Source organism: Anser brachyrhynchus (assembly GCF_964034855.1).
Source record: "Anser brachyrhynchus genome assembly, chromosome: 24".
Lineage (NCBI taxonomy): Eukaryota > Metazoa > Chordata > Aves > Anseriformes > Anatidae > Anser > Anser brachyrhynchus.
The window spans coordinates 6,803,315-6,818,024 of NC_137717.1; the positions used below are offsets into that span (position 1 = coordinate 6,803,315).

The 14,710-nt window shown below is 56.2% G+C and overlaps 1 protein-coding gene across 8 annotated transcripts in view; it reads left to right on the forward strand.

Moving 5' to 3' along the window:
- The first annotated feature begins 9,347 nt into the window (after window positions 1-9,347).
- Window positions 9,348-14,710, forward strand: part of SCMH1 (Scm polycomb group protein homolog 1) — a 69,811-nt gene continuing 64,448 nt past the window's right edge. For 2 of the 8 annotated variants that reach the window (XM_080566858.1, XM_080566869.1), the window contains exon 1: window positions 9,348-9,465. The gene's annotated coding sequence lies outside the window, so the exon portion shown is untranslated. The remainder of the gene's footprint in view (window positions 9,466-14,710) is intronic. The other 6 variants (XM_080566861.1, XM_080566865.1, XM_080566863.1 and 3 more) reach the window with 6 other exon arrangements.

Consider the following 14,710-nt stretch of genomic DNA (forward strand, 5'->3'; position numbering starts at 1 on the left):
AGAGCATGGCATGCACAGCCCTGCAGGTGGTGCAGTCTCCCATGGGCAGTGCAAGAGGCTGCAGGCAGCACGGGGTGCAGGCCATGCGTGACACTGCGGGCGGTGCACAGCGCAGGCGGTGCACTGCTGCCGAGCGTGCACAGTGCAGGATGCAGGGGGTGCAGGATGCAGGTGGTGCAGAGCACAAGCGCTGCACAGTGCTGCAGGTGGTCCATGTCGCTGCAGGCAGTGCAGGGTGCGAAGGGAGGTGCATGGTGCTGCGAGCAGTGCGCAGTGCTGCAGCAGCGCACAGCACCACGGGCAGCATGCGGTGCACCAGGCGATGCAGAGTGCAGGCGCTGCACGGTGCTGCAGGTGGCACACGGCACCGGCAGCACAGGGCACAAAGCAGCCGGCTGTGAGGTGCTGCTGGTGGTGCAGGGCGCAGCACAGGCAGTGCGCGGGACTGGCAGCGGGCAGTGCAGAATGCGGGCAGTGAGGGTGCAGAGCAGTGCAGGGCGCTGCCGGCAGTGCACGAGGCAGGCAGTGAACCGCGCCGCAGCCAGGGAGTGCTGGAGGAGGCGCAGGGCACCGTGGGCCCCGCGCAGGGGAGGCAGCGCAGGGCGGTGCAGGCAGGGCGGGTGCAGGCAGAAGCACACAGGGGGTGACACAGCAGGCAGCACCCAGGGCAGGCGGTCCACTTTTAAAAGCAGAACTGCTCCCTCTCCATACTGCACAGCCTGATTTCGAAGCACGACGAGTTCATGTCCTGAGCCATTCCCGTACACCATTTGCAAGCAGCGTTGCAGAGGAACACCCCCCCTCTCCTTAATCTCTGCATCCTAATAAATATAGATGGGCAGGAAATAAGCACGTAGCATTTCTTGCAGAAAACAACGTGGTGCCCTGGGAAACACGAGCCTGGCCCGGGAGCCCCCACGCCCCTGGCCGCCGGCGCGGAGCCGTGTCCCCGCAGAGCCCAGCCGCCTGGCAGTAACCCGAATGAACAACTTGCACAAATTAATTCACCGGAACAATTTTTCCTAAGCAGCTACAAGCAGAGCACACATCCGAGGATCTGTCACAAGCGGTGACAAGGAAAAGGCAGATTTGGGCTAGAAGAGGTCACCAGTTACCGATGCAGCGTGCGGGCAGGCTCAGCGGTGCTCTGCTGCCGCACCACTGGTGCTGCAGGAGCGAGGTGCATGCAGGCAGGGCTTCCCAGCGCTGGGAGGGCAGTGCTGGCAGCCCCGCAGGACCGGCCCCTGCTTTTCCATCCTCACCAGTTACGGGATTTACCCACAGCAGGACCCAGCAGTGCTGCAGCAAGGCAGGAAAAGCAGCTGAGATCTGCCAGCCCGGGTGACACGCTCCATGAAAACGGCAAACCATTTTTATTTAATTAGAGGGATGAAGAGGTAAATGGCTGAGCAGCTATTCCACCCACCAAGGGACTGCAAACCTTAAAGTCAGCGTAGCTATTAGAGACCAGTTATTGCAACTTCTATATGTCATAGGTCATGGTCTCACCCCAACACGCTCCACTAAGCCCAAAGACAGCGGCGAGGCTCAATATTTCACAAATCATAGAGTGGTTTGGCTTGGAAGGGACCTTAAAGATCGCCTGGTCCCAACCCCCCTGCCATGGGCAGGGACCAGCTGAAAGGGACCAGCAGGGCCACCAGATCGGGTGGGATCCACAAAGACGATCCCCCTGGCACGAGAGGTCTTTCTGCAGATAAAAGCAGAAGCTCAGAGCAAGGTGCTTAAACACAATTGCTGCTATCGTGCAAGAATTCCCTCATTCCACCAGGGTCAGCAATGAAGAGGTAAGCCCCCAGACGTCACTCAGACCATTGCCATAGGGAGATGCCTGGCTCCTGGCCCTGGGCACTGGTGGCTGTTTGTGCTCTGCATCGCCCTGCTCCTACTGCAGCCCCCGCATCGCCGCGCACCAGCCAGCTGCTCGACAGTGAGAGGGGTGCCTCACGGTGCAGATCCTTCAGCTTGCTGTGTCGTGTGAAGAGCTGCTTGACCTTGAGTCAGAAGGATGCTTTTCAGCCCCTGGAAGACTTTTGTAGATCTCTTCCAACCCTTTTTTGTGCTCCTGCAGGCTTCGTCAGAGGCTGACAGCAGAGCTGCTGCGGTGTTCCCGTAATAGCTTTTCCGATGCGGCGTGAAGGATCTAGGTCACTCCTGACTTCTTGCTACTCCCCTTTCATACAGCCAACGTCACGTGGATGCACAGAATGACTCTCAAGCCGCTCTGAATGATGCTTTGTGAGACAGGATCTCCTGCTCTGAGGAGCATGCGCTCCTGGCTCCCAGGTGTGGTCCTGCGGATGCCTCTTCAAACACAGCGCCGGGGCTGTGACTGTTTAAAGCAACAAACCTGATCGTTTGGTAGCAGTGACCTGTCCTGCTTGGTCCTAGTGTCATCTGCAGACATTACCATAGATTTCGTGGTTGACATCCGTGTCTTTAACAAAATGGGTGCATTGCTCTTTGCTTAGTTTCCAGTCCAGCAGGAACAGCATCACCCTTCATCTCCAGGAGCTGGTGATGGTGAGGAGACCTGTCACGAAGCCAGAGACAGCTAACACCGCCTGTTACCCCTCGCTTACACTGCCAGTTCGAAGCATTTACTGATTTTCTTGGTGGGACTGTTTCACATTGACCTGTACCCTGCCAATCTGCGTGGTGCTGCCAAGGATCCTGCTGAAAACTGCACGAGCCTGGCCTGGACCAGCACGGATGCTTTGACCAGCCCCGGTCTCTCACAGCAAAGACCAGGGGTTTGTCTAGCAAGGCTGACTTTCCATGCCAAAAGCCATTAATTACAGTGTTTAGCCAACACTTAGCCGTAGAAACTCAAATTATTCTTCCCACTGTTTGATCTGGGTTCGTGGCTTTCCTTTCTCAAACCATCACGACGATTTTGTAATCCCCCAGTCCCTTGGGATTCTCCAAGTTTTCGAGACTTGCTAAATCTCGCCATTCATGACTCAGCCAGCTTCCCAGCCAATTCCCCTGAGAGCCCCGGGCTGAGGCTTTCCAGCACGTCGATTCGAAAACGCTCAGTGTTAGCAGACACCGCGCCCGCGCCCCGCTCAGTGCAAAGTGACAGCGCCTCCAAGGACACCCAGCGGGGCTGGGGCAGGACGTGGATGAACGCTGCCAGATTGGCAAAGAAAAGCTTCCCAAAAAAGCGCGCAAAACCTTCAGCCACCGTGGAGCCTACGTTCTGCTTTGTCGGTCCCGTGTTCTTTAAATTAATGTAAAACAACGAACAAACTCCTGTATTCTGAAGGGAATGCTCTGTTGTGCGGAGAGCAGGAAGGCACCCACACGAGTGCCGTGCTGGGAACAGGACGGGGCTGCTGGCTACCGGCTGTCGGCCGCCACCACTCCCTGGCCGGAGCTAAAGGCACGGGGAGGCGACCCCAGCCAGCGCTGCTGGGGCTTATGGCTTTGAAGGAGCTGCAAGACACTGGCTGAGTGCCGGGGGAGGAAAAACCTGGTCAGAAAAACTGAACGGAGATGGGGGCTTCCTGGAGGGACTTTCCTGAGATACTCAGAGCGAGCACAACACTGGGAGCAGAGCAACAGCAGGAATCCTGCCCCGTCCCACGGGGAACGTGGGGGAAATAAATAAAAAATAAACAAATAAAAAACAGTAAATTGATGATCTCAAATTGACAGGTACGTGTAAAATAGCAGTAATGGCAAACAAACACAAAAAATATGGAGTCATAGCATCATAGAACCATTTCAGTAGGAAAAGGTGCATAATATCATCGAGTCCAACCACCACCTAAGACTACTGAGTCCAGCACGAAGCCATGTCCCTAAGCACCACATCCACGCTTCTCTTAAACACCTCCAGGGATGGCAACTCTGCCACTGCCCTGAGCAGCCTGTTCCAACGCCTACCCACCCTTTCCATGAAGAAATTCTTCCCGACATGTAATCTAAACGTCCTCTCCGGGTTAAATGAATGCAAGATGGCCCTAAATTTAAGACATGCCATAAATATGAAGAGCAGTTAAAGAAAAGATGAATTAAATTGAATCAACAACCTGAACTGTTTCCCCATTCCCATAGGTAGTTACGATTCTGAAAAGAAAAATCTTTTGCTTGAAATTTTCCACGACAACTTGAAAAGCAAAGCAAGCATTGTTTGGGGGAAAATGGCAGAAAGGAAAAAATGGGAGAAAATGTGACATGAGGATTAAAAATTAAAAGTTTCCCTAGCAATTGGCTACCTCAAACAATGGTTTTCAGAACTGGGTGGGGGGAGCTTAATTATTCTTTCAGTGCGTGAGGCCGCCCCGCAGCTGGGTGCGTCCCGGGGCAGAGCATTGATCTCCCACATTGATCTCCCAGGGGGGGACCAAAGACGATTCTGGAGTCCTGGTGGGAGGGTGAGGGGTTGGCTCGGGCTAAGACGTGCAGCAATTTGTGAAGGGTGCAAACAGGGTATTAAGTGGAGTGTTTGTGGCTGGTGGGATTAAAGAGCGACAGTAGGAAGCGTTTAAAATAAGGGCGGAACAAGGGAATTCAAACCCATATGAGTCTCTTAATAGATGCAGAATTTATTAACGGAGGCAATAAATCAGGTGTTCAATAACTTTCAAAGTTCTGCTTATGCAGAAACTGGATCTTTTTTTCTTGTAATATGTAAGGCTGGTGAGGTACTTGCAAGCCTGCTATTAGCCGAGAGGTTTAAACAACATCTACTCAAAACAGACTTATTTTTACACTTAGTCCTGGAGACCCCAAAGAGAGCAACCCCCAAAGAGGTGAGGGAGGTACACAGAGGGCTTTCGAACTACTGCTGAGATCAGAAGGGTGCTGGTGCGGAGCCACTGCAGGAGCAGGAAATCAAATAATTATGGGCTGGCTAGTTTGATATCACGGTAACGACAGGTACAAACCAGGCAAGCCCCAAGCACGGGGTGCAAGGCGTGGGCACTGCACCGGCGAGGAACGAGTGAGAGGAGGAGGTGTGAGCCCCGAGCGTGGCGCAGTGACACGGACCTGGGCACCCAGGCTCGGTGTCCGCCTTTTTTAAAGGCTGTGGGCAAGGAAGGATAGCAGCCATCAGAAATGGGAGGAAGAGAAATGTGCCATAATGAGGAAATTCACTGTTTTGCCTCAGAAGGAGATCGAACGGGGCGGGTTTGCAGCGTGCAGCCTTCCTGTAAAGGTCAGTCTGTAATCTGGCAGGGAGAGGCAGAGCTGCCCGCAGACGCCTGGACAGGACGCCGGGCAATTTCACACCACCAGAAGAGTCTCCTTGTGATCGCAAAGATGATTCTTTGTCCCGTGATGCCTTCAGAGCAAACCCGGACCCTTTTGGGAAAACATAACCCCAGTGAAATTCAATGGCTGCTCTCAGTATGAGCCTGCCTTGGGAAGGGGGACGCGCAGGAGGTGCCGCAGGGTGACCTGCTGCTTGCGGCTCTGTCAATAACCTCCCCTCCTGCCCGTCCGAGGCCTGGGGGATCTCCTCCCCTCCCGGAGGGAGCTGTCAGGTCGAGCAATGAATCAGGAGAGCCAGGATGGCGCTGCACGTGTTTCCTTACATTTCCTTCCCTGTGCCCTGTATTCAACTTTTTATTAAATATCAGATTCTGGAAAATAAGGCCATGAGCCACGAGACACCAAGATTTATTTATTTTTTCTAGCAGAATATGGTCTATATTTTTATCATCCATGCCAGACTCAAGGTTGGCAGAGTGGAACCAGCCTGGTAGGAAAGTTGGTCCCAGAGAGCAGAGAGGCACTAACGAGGGAGGAAGAGAGGGGAAAAGCGCAGACAGCAGATGTATTTCTTCTTCTTTACTGCGCTACATTAACATACAGCCTGTCTTTCAGAAGCTGCTGCCACCAGCGAGTCCAGCACCACAGGCACGAGGACACCAGCGCCCATCCGCAGTTGGTGGTGGTGCTGGCAGCCTCCCGGAGCTGGCCCAAAGCAGACTGCGAATGTCCTGGAGCTTTTTTGGCAACACTTCATAATAAATGGCAAACCATTTCTGCAGCTCATTTCCATTGTAATATTAATCAAACTGAATTCCTGTGGTGCTCATATGGATGTCATATGTAAATCCTTCAGAACTCTGCTGCTGCTAACTCCAAATTAAAGTCAATGGGGAAATTTCTCTCCTGTCTCCATCTTGCAGCCCTTAGCTCTTGCGCATTTATTCCATTCATGAAATCCCGATTATTGTAGAAATGAGGAAATACCAGAGCTGATGAAACCCGTGAGGAGCACTAACACTTCTGATTTCATACGGAAGGTGCTCAGATGCCATGTTGACAGGGAGCACCATGAAGCCCGATACGGAAGGGAACAGCTCCCTGTGCTGTACTGCCCTAACACAGTACTGTGTATTGGTTAAAACAAAAACGCTCACCAGCATTTCCAAGTGCCCATTCCCTCAGTGCGAAAATTTTAGGAACAGGCTTTTCAGTCCACTGCTCATCTGCAGCAGCGGTGGGCACCACACTTCAGAAAAGAGCATAGAAACTTCCCAACAGTGATTCTGGAACAACTCCCTCTAGAAGAGTTTTCTCCCCCGACCTTAGAAATCCTGCCCTGTTTGGAGAGGTGTATATCCTTATTTGCCATTTTTTTTGTGGGGGGAGAAGCAGGCAAATACAGGTTGTATTTTGTTATGGGAATAGTAACCCCCCCGCCCCCCTTTTTTTATTTTTTCTCTGAGAAGGGGATAGAAGAGCTGTGAATTAGTTGCTGGACCCCAGGAGTTAGCTACCTGCCAGCCAGAAGCTCTTTTGGCCTTGGGCAGGATCCTAAACCTTGCAGGGGCTGGGCCGAGCCAGCATCTGAGGCAGGACAGCATTAGCGCCTCCGTTGGGTTGTCTCCTGCCTCCAGCAGATGGAGGTCAGCCAGCCGGTTCTGCCTGCAGCCTTCACAGCGCAGGGAATGGCATTAGCTGCCCCAAAGGAAAAGAGAAGAGCACAACGAGTGGGCCAAGACGGTTCACACCTTCCTGCAAGGGTGCCCCCAGGGGCAGTGGTGTGATGACTCCCCCTCACTTTGCACCACCAGAGCCCCTGGCTTCTTACTGCGTTCCTCTCTGCTCAGCATCAGCGTGACTTCCAGGCCAGGATAAAGAGCATCGCAGATTTGACAGCACGCAGTAAATGGCTTCATCTTCCCTTCATTGCGTGTGACAAAGCTACTAGCAGGAAGCCTTTGGTGCTGCCAGGACTAGTGCACGCGTGAGGAGCAGGTTGCTGACACTGCACCGGGGCAGGGTGGAGGCCGTGCTGCCTGGCAGAAGGTTTGGCCAAATCCTTTGGCTGAAAATGCACGCTGACAACCGCACATTCCCAGGGGCACTCACATCCCTGCCGCCAAGGTAGCTGCAACCTGCTTCCCATCCCATCCCATCCCATCCCATCCCATCCCATCCCATCCCATCCCATCCCATCCCATCCCATCCCATCCCATCCCACCCCATCCCATCCCACCCCACCCCAGTAGGCTGCAGAGCACTTGCTGCGGCTCAGGCGATGACGAACCTGCCCTCCGCCTTAGTCTCACTCTCTCCTAGTGTGCTGGCTCCAGCTGAGTCTCAGCTGTTTCAAGTGAACTGGCCTGAAGCTGTGGGACACGACGTCTGACAGACAGGGGTGGGTAATTCTAGTCTCAGGCACAAGAGAGCTCTCCCCGAGGACAGTGTCTCTGCACCGGGCAGAGCTCCCTCAGGCACGACCTTTCCAAACACAGCCAGGCCCCGTCTGCACCAAGGATGCTTCCTTCTGATCTTTTGCTTTGGTTTTGAGCTAAAATACATGAGTTTCCATGTAATCCCACAGCAGAAGAGAACAGTCAAGGGAGAGACTCAGATGTTTGTCATGTCACTACGTGCACTTTGGAAAGCATTCAGGTGCTTTTTTTCCTGAGAAGGCTTGTCACATACGTCCATGAGTCACTCCAAAGTGATGTCTGCATATTCTCAGTGAAATATCTGTATTGTGAGAAGTCACAACTACCCAGCAGCAGTCCTTTAGATCCACTGACCACTGACTCGAGCAGCTCTGAAGATAACTGGATCTCCAGAATGCAATATACGTGTTGCTATTTGTCAGGCAAGCCAGCACACAGAGAGAGGACACAATCTCTTGCTCTGTAACTAGCTGCAGCGTGAGCTAGTTGATAATTAAGATGAATGGCTTTGTTCAGTTGCAGTATCTTGCGGTGGAAGCAGGGTCCTCAGCACGGCCAATCCAGCAGCCAGAACATTTGTGCAGAACAAGGGGGAAATGGCACCCTCAGCTGGGAACCTGGCTCCGGGACCACCGCGTGCTGCTGCCTTCTGGCTGCACCGGGCCTTGTGCTGCCTGCCCACCCTGTGGGGCACGGAGACCCGGGGAAAGGGCAGAGGCAGGGGTGAGCAGATGGGGGGCTCTGCTGTGGGTAGAGGTGGCTGTGGCTGTGTTGGTGCACAGGAGGAAGGGGGATAAAGGTGGCCCTTAGAGTAGCCATGTGTCAGATTGGGTGTTCTCTAGCTGAGGGACGCTAGGGGATGTTTTGGGGTACTGTGTGTAGGCTCTGGTTGCACTGCAGGGCAGGACAGGTCCACCTCTGGTCGGGGTTGGCTTGCACGAGGGTCGGTCCGCAAGCCACGAAGGGTGCCGTGAAGGTACTGAGTACGTTGCGTACTGTATTCTGTGCTCTCTGTACTGAGTACAGCGGTGGCGTGGGGTGCCCCTCTGGCTGGGGGCCACGGCAGGGAGGTTTGGGGCGCTGGGATCCCTCTGTGGTGTCCCCACCTGGAAGGTGGCTGCAGGGCCGCATGCAGGGCGAGGGCCTGGTCGGGGCAGGAGGCCTGGGGGCATCTGGGGGCCCAGGGAGAAAGTTTGGGGGTGTCCGGGGGAACAAGATGCCCCTTATCCAAGGGCACCGCTGGCCAAGGCCGAGGTATGTGTGGGACACCTCTCTCAAGCCCCGCCACGAAGCAGCTGCAGGCTGGCCGACAGCGTGGCTCCAGCTGGCGAAGGAGAGCGCGGTGTCCCCGGGGTCACCTCTCCCGCTCGTCCCACGGCTGGGTTAGGACGCGAGGCCCCCGCGGGGACCCCGCAGTCCCACAGACACGCGGCGTGTCCGCGGAGCGACCCGCGGCTGTCCGCCGGGGGCCGGGGGGAGAGCCGGGGGTCAGGCCCCGGGCCCGGCCGCCACCTGCGCGCAGCGGGCCTGGGGCACGGGGGCAGGCAGGGGAGGCTGTGCGGGGCCGGGGGCTGCCGGGGGCCGCCTCCCCGTGCGGGCCGGGCCGGGCCGGGCCCCCCGCGGCCCCGCAGCCCCGCGCGGCGCTGTCCCGGCGGCAGGGGGCGGCGCTGGGCCGGGCCGGGCCGGCGGCCGCCGCGCTCCCTCCCCCGCTCCCCGCCTTCACTGCGCATCGGAAACATGGCGGCGGCGAGGGACTGAGCAGCAGCGCTCGGCGGCCGCGCAGGTGAGGGGGGGGGGGGGCGGCACGGCTCGGCCCGGCCCGGCACGGCCCGGCCCGGCCGGGAGGCGCGGCGCTGGGCACGGCCCGGCCGGCACCGCCCGCGGGGCTCCGGGCACGGCGCTGCCCGCGCGGGGTGGGCGAAGGCACCGCGGCCCCCCCGCCGCCGCCGCCGCCCGCGGTGGCAGCCCGGCAGGCCCGGCCCGGCCCGGCCCGGCTGGGCGCGGAGCATCGCGGAGCGGAGCCCGGCTGTCAGCGCGGCCCGCACCGCGCCCGGCCTGGCAGCGCTCCGGCCCGGCCTGCCCCGGGCTGCCCTGCCCTGCCCTGCCCTGCCCTGCCCGGCCCGGCCCTGCCCGCCCGGCCCCGCCGACACCTGTTGGTGCCCGCCGGGGCCCCGGCCCCGCTCCCGGCCCCGCTCCCGGCCCCGCTCCGCTCCTGCCCCGGGCCGCGGGGGCCGGGGGCTGCGGTGCCCTTGGCAGGCCCGGGGGGCTCCGCGCCGGGGCCGGCTGCCCGCGGAGCAGCCCCAGGAGCTCGGGGCTTTGTTGAGCCCTGGGCTGGCTCCGGGCAGGGCTGGGCGAGGGGGTCCCGTAAGCGCAGGGTGGGATTCGGGTCCCGAGCTCTTCCCGCAGCGCTTTGCGATGCCTTGCGTCGTCCCCCAAAGGCCCGGGAGTGCTTTCAGCAGGCTGCCCGAGCCCCTCGCCTTCCCTGGTGCTGTGCGCTGCCTGTTGCCACCCCGTGTACGAAAAGGGAGCAGGGACACGGGAGCGTGCTGCCGGAGGTGCCGCAGGCTCCCGCTGCCAGCCCGCGGTGCCGCCTGCCCCTGGCCGCGAGCCCTGGAGGACAGCAGGGAGCCCGCGGTGCGGAGAGGGACGAGGACAGAGCTGGGAGCAGGAGCGGGCATCGCTCACAAACCTGCCCCTGGGACGCTGCTGCCGAGGGGCGAAGGGCAGTCCCAGGGGCTGGCCAGAGATACCCCGCAGTTACTGTCCCCGGGGGAACATCTGCTTCTCCTCCGTAGCCCCTCTGAACCGAGGGTTTGAGCGGAGCTGGGAGTCGAGCAAAATTGAGCTTTTCACGCATATTAAGGTGTTTAAAAATAAATACAGCGTCAGGCTGGCTGCTGCCGCACGTTGTTCAGGTTCAGTGCACGCGCTCTTTGAAGCTCCTGTGTGAAACCGTGGCAGCAGTTTGGAGTCTCGGTGACTGAAGGTAGAGATGATAAATCCAAGTCCGTGGCCTGTGTTTTGGATGTGCTCAGTAACATTGGCTTTGGCCTTGGCCGTTTCAGGTTCAGCAGCTCTATACTAAACTTAATTATCTCCGTGGATAAAATAGGAACGTGGAGACCCAGCTCCAGGGTACCCAGCTTTGATTTTTGGCTCCATTTCTGTTTACTGTTGTTGTTTATAGTAAACACTGTGCGCTGAGTGGCTGAGAACAGCCATGTGGCAGCCCCTCTCCAGCAGCCAGTAATATTGGGGAAGACGCTCTCCCGGATCACTTCGATTGCCGGAGTAACGGCGCGCGGCTGGCTGTGCCGAGCCGCTGGCAGGGGGACAGCTGCCTCCTCTCCTCCTCTCCGCCGGCCTCTTCCCTTTCAGATGTTGCCCTCGGGCTTTAGCTGGCCAGGGTGAGGTGTCCCAGCACACTTTCTGGAGATATTTGGTGTACAGGGTGATAGTTTCGTAGCTCCCTTGCTTTTCAGAGCTGTCACCGGCAGCGGCTGGTGACTCGGCGCTGCTGTAGGGAGCGGAGCCCAGCTCGGGGCAGGCGGCGCTGGGGACGAGCTGCTGCGAGGGGTCTGCGCTGCGTGGTCGGGTAGTTCAGGGTCTGCCCAGTAGATGGTATGAAAATGCAGACAGAAGCAGGGGGAGACTTTTACAGCGGGCGAGATGGAAATACACACGGCTGTGCTATTTCAAACCTTTATTTTAGTAATGGTTGAAGTGTGACTTTGTTTTAGAGACAGACGTTGACCCAAGGTGCTCCTGTTTTAGCATTCGCATCTTAGGAAATGACGAATCTGTGTCTTGATAATCCGCTTTTTAGTCAAACATTTGGTATTAAATAGATCGGGTGATTAGCTAATTAAAAGAAAGTAAATGTAGAATCTAGAGCAGGCACGTGAGTGGCATCCCTGCAAGTTTTGAGCCTCAGTTCAGGTCAGTCCGTCTCCTCTACCTTGCTTTTCCTGCATATAAAATTTTAGCAATATTTAACTCTGAGTCACTTGCCTGGAAACTTGATGAATTTTGCAGCACATTTGGTGTCTTTAAATGAAAGATGATGTTAGGGTATAAAATGCTGATATTATTCATCAACTGGCTGTATTTCAAAGTAGGGTGTCAGTGCTCCAGGGGTTGTGTCCTTGCCTTATATTTAATTTAAAGGAATCCATAACGCTTTGTGTCATAGCCTCGGGCACGGTGTGCCCAGAGAGGACCTCAGGGGATCACGTAGTTGTTTCCCAGCCCAGAGTAAGATCAGGTACACATCTAAAACCCCTCCGGATTAACGTTTCTTCCTTTAAGGCTTCTCCTGCTGGCCGTTGCACATCCTGTACAGGTGCAACACTCAAGCATCCTTGCCATTAGAGAGGTTTTGATGCTGTTTAAGATAAATCTCCGTATTGTACTTTAAGCCTGTTCCTGCTTTTATGATCAGCAGGGCACATGGAGAACGCTGTACTCCCAGCATCTCTGCAGCTATATTCGAAGTATTCAGAGACTTTGCTCTCTCTTCCTAAGCTGATTGAGCTCCCTTTCTGTTCTCTTTCCATATGGGCTTGTTTTCTGCTCTGCTGATCTCTGCCCTTCTCTGCACTCCGCTGTCGATCCGTGCTTTTCTTACGATGCCGTGGTCAGGCTGGGCTTAGCAGGACTGTATTAGCTGAGCTTCTGTGGAGCAGTAATAATGAGTGGGCCCAAACGATCGCGTTTCAGGTGTGTCCCAGTACCATTACATGCAGAAGGAAGGCAGATCAGACGTTTGCATATTTGCACGTTGAATTGTGGCAAAAGACTTGGCTTGCTCTGCAAGCTCCTATTTGCAAAATCTGGAGTAGCGTGCTAGCAGCGTGGGCTCAGTGCTGGTGTGAGTTAAAACTTGGCGTGTTTGGTTCCCTTAGAGCCATTATGCTTGCATCTAGCCCCCTATCTCTCTTTTTTCTTGACTGAAAGTGAAATTCAGTTTTCAGCGGGACAAATGGATTTTGAGTCGTTGAGTTGCCCATTTCTGTTTAAAAGCTTTCCCCGTAAGATGACCAGGAGAGGTCCGTGGGAAATGAAGCAAGGCGTGCTGAGGACAGAGCAGTAGCTGCAGCTCCCACCTTCTTTTGCAAGGTTGTTAATCTCCTACGGAAGTCAGAAACGTCTCAAGGTAAAAAACATCCCCACAAGAAGTCTCTGGGTGCAATGAGGCTGTAACTCCGAACAACCTCCCTCGCCCCTGCCGTACACCCCGGTGCAGCGTGTGCACCCCAAGCCGTGGGACGTGAGCAATGTTTTATCCCAAAGATGGCAGGACCTAGTTCTAAAGGCAAGGTGTTGTGTGTTTTTTAATGTATTCATAAAGAACTCCTTTCTTTCCAAGCTTAAAAAATATCTCACTGTGAAGACTTCCCTAAATTCTTGCTCAGTGTTTGAAGTGATAATGCAAATGTGAAAGTAGCGGGAAGCACGTGAGGTCCTCTGTCTCTTTATTACCGGTTTTTGCTTGGCTTGTTCGGGATCAAAGGAGACTCGTTCGTGTCTAGTGGCCTGAGCTGGCAGCGTCAAGCCGCTGAAGTGTCACCAAGCTGAAGGAGAGTTCAGAGCAGAGGCATCGCTGCTGCCTGGCTTGTGCTGAAAACTTTAATTCCCAGCGATCTCTCTGCCTTAAATTACTGTAAAAGAACAGCATAGTGCTGAGCTTTTTTACAAAGGTTTCCGACAGGTGACCTCTGGCAGATTTAGGTGCCGTGATATATGGCACCGCAGCCAGCAGGGTTCCTTCAGACACCTACCAAATGTTCCTGTGGCTGTAACAGGGATTTGAGCAGAATTTGTGCCTCAGCCCTCCTTTTGCATAGTCTTGCGGTTTAATGCAGACTCATCCTGAGCAAAAGTTCAAGAATTTGGCTGTGAATGGAAGGAAAAGATGACCATCCTGTTCTGCTGCCTCTGCTGTTCACATGGCAGCCTCATCCCGGAGGCCACGCGGGTGGGTGATGTCCTGCAGTGCCGCACATGAGCCCACCGGATCTTTTCTTCCTGAGATCTGACTTCATCGGGACTGGGAAGTTGTCCTTGCGGCTCCCGTGTCTGGCTGGAAGCTGCTCGGTGGTGCTGAGGAGGCTGGAGCTGAGTCAAAATGGCCATTGCCCGCGCGAGGGAGCTGGCGTGAGAGTTCAGCACAGGGCTCGTTGTTTGCCCTGGCACTGTGCTTGCGCCTCTGAAATATGTACACCGTGCTCCATTTCTCGCTCAGAAGTTTTTTTTTTTGTGTGTGTGTTGTAAATCAAGCGGTATTAGCGGCAGCCAGAAGCCCACCTCCTCCTGGAGATGCCTCCCCCAGCTGGTGTGCTCCCAGTTACCCAGCTGCAGCTGCGTGCTCCAGGCTGACACAACGCGAACAGCCCAGAAACCTCCCCGCGGCTTGGTTTTGTTTTTAACAACGGAAACCGTAGGAGTAGATGCCAGTGGAAATTTGGGAAATGCCGCTTTTGCCCATTGAGAAAAAGACAGCTTCTCCCCTCCCTCAGCCCTGCCGGCGGCTGCGCCGGGTCCCTTCCTCGTCGAGGGAGCGAGGTTGGTCCAGGCGTTGCGGGAGCTTTGTGCAGTTTGGTCGGGCACGCTGAGGGCGGACGTGGAGCAACGCCTCCGGCTTCCCCCCGTGTGCCGCTGACGTTTGGCTCTGGGGAAAGGCCCTGCTACGAAGAACAGCTGCTTTCCAGCAAGGACTGCGTCCCCGCAGGAGCTGCAGCAGGAGGCTTGTGCTGTTCATCTCCGTGCCGCGTCCGTGGGGTGCTGCGCAGGTCCGAACGCTGGCGTCACTCCAGCCCGCCACCGCTGGGCACGGTGTAAGCGGCGCCGTTTCGGATGCGGCTCGTGGCCGCCTTGTGCGCTGCCTGCGTGAGGGAGTCCCGCGGTGCCTCTGCAAGTGCGAGCTGGGCGCCGGCTTTTGTCCTTCCTGACCTCTCCGTGCGCAACAGCCACACCTCATCCCCTCTTTCTGGGCCTCTCCTTTCCTCCCCTGCTCCAAATAAGCCTCT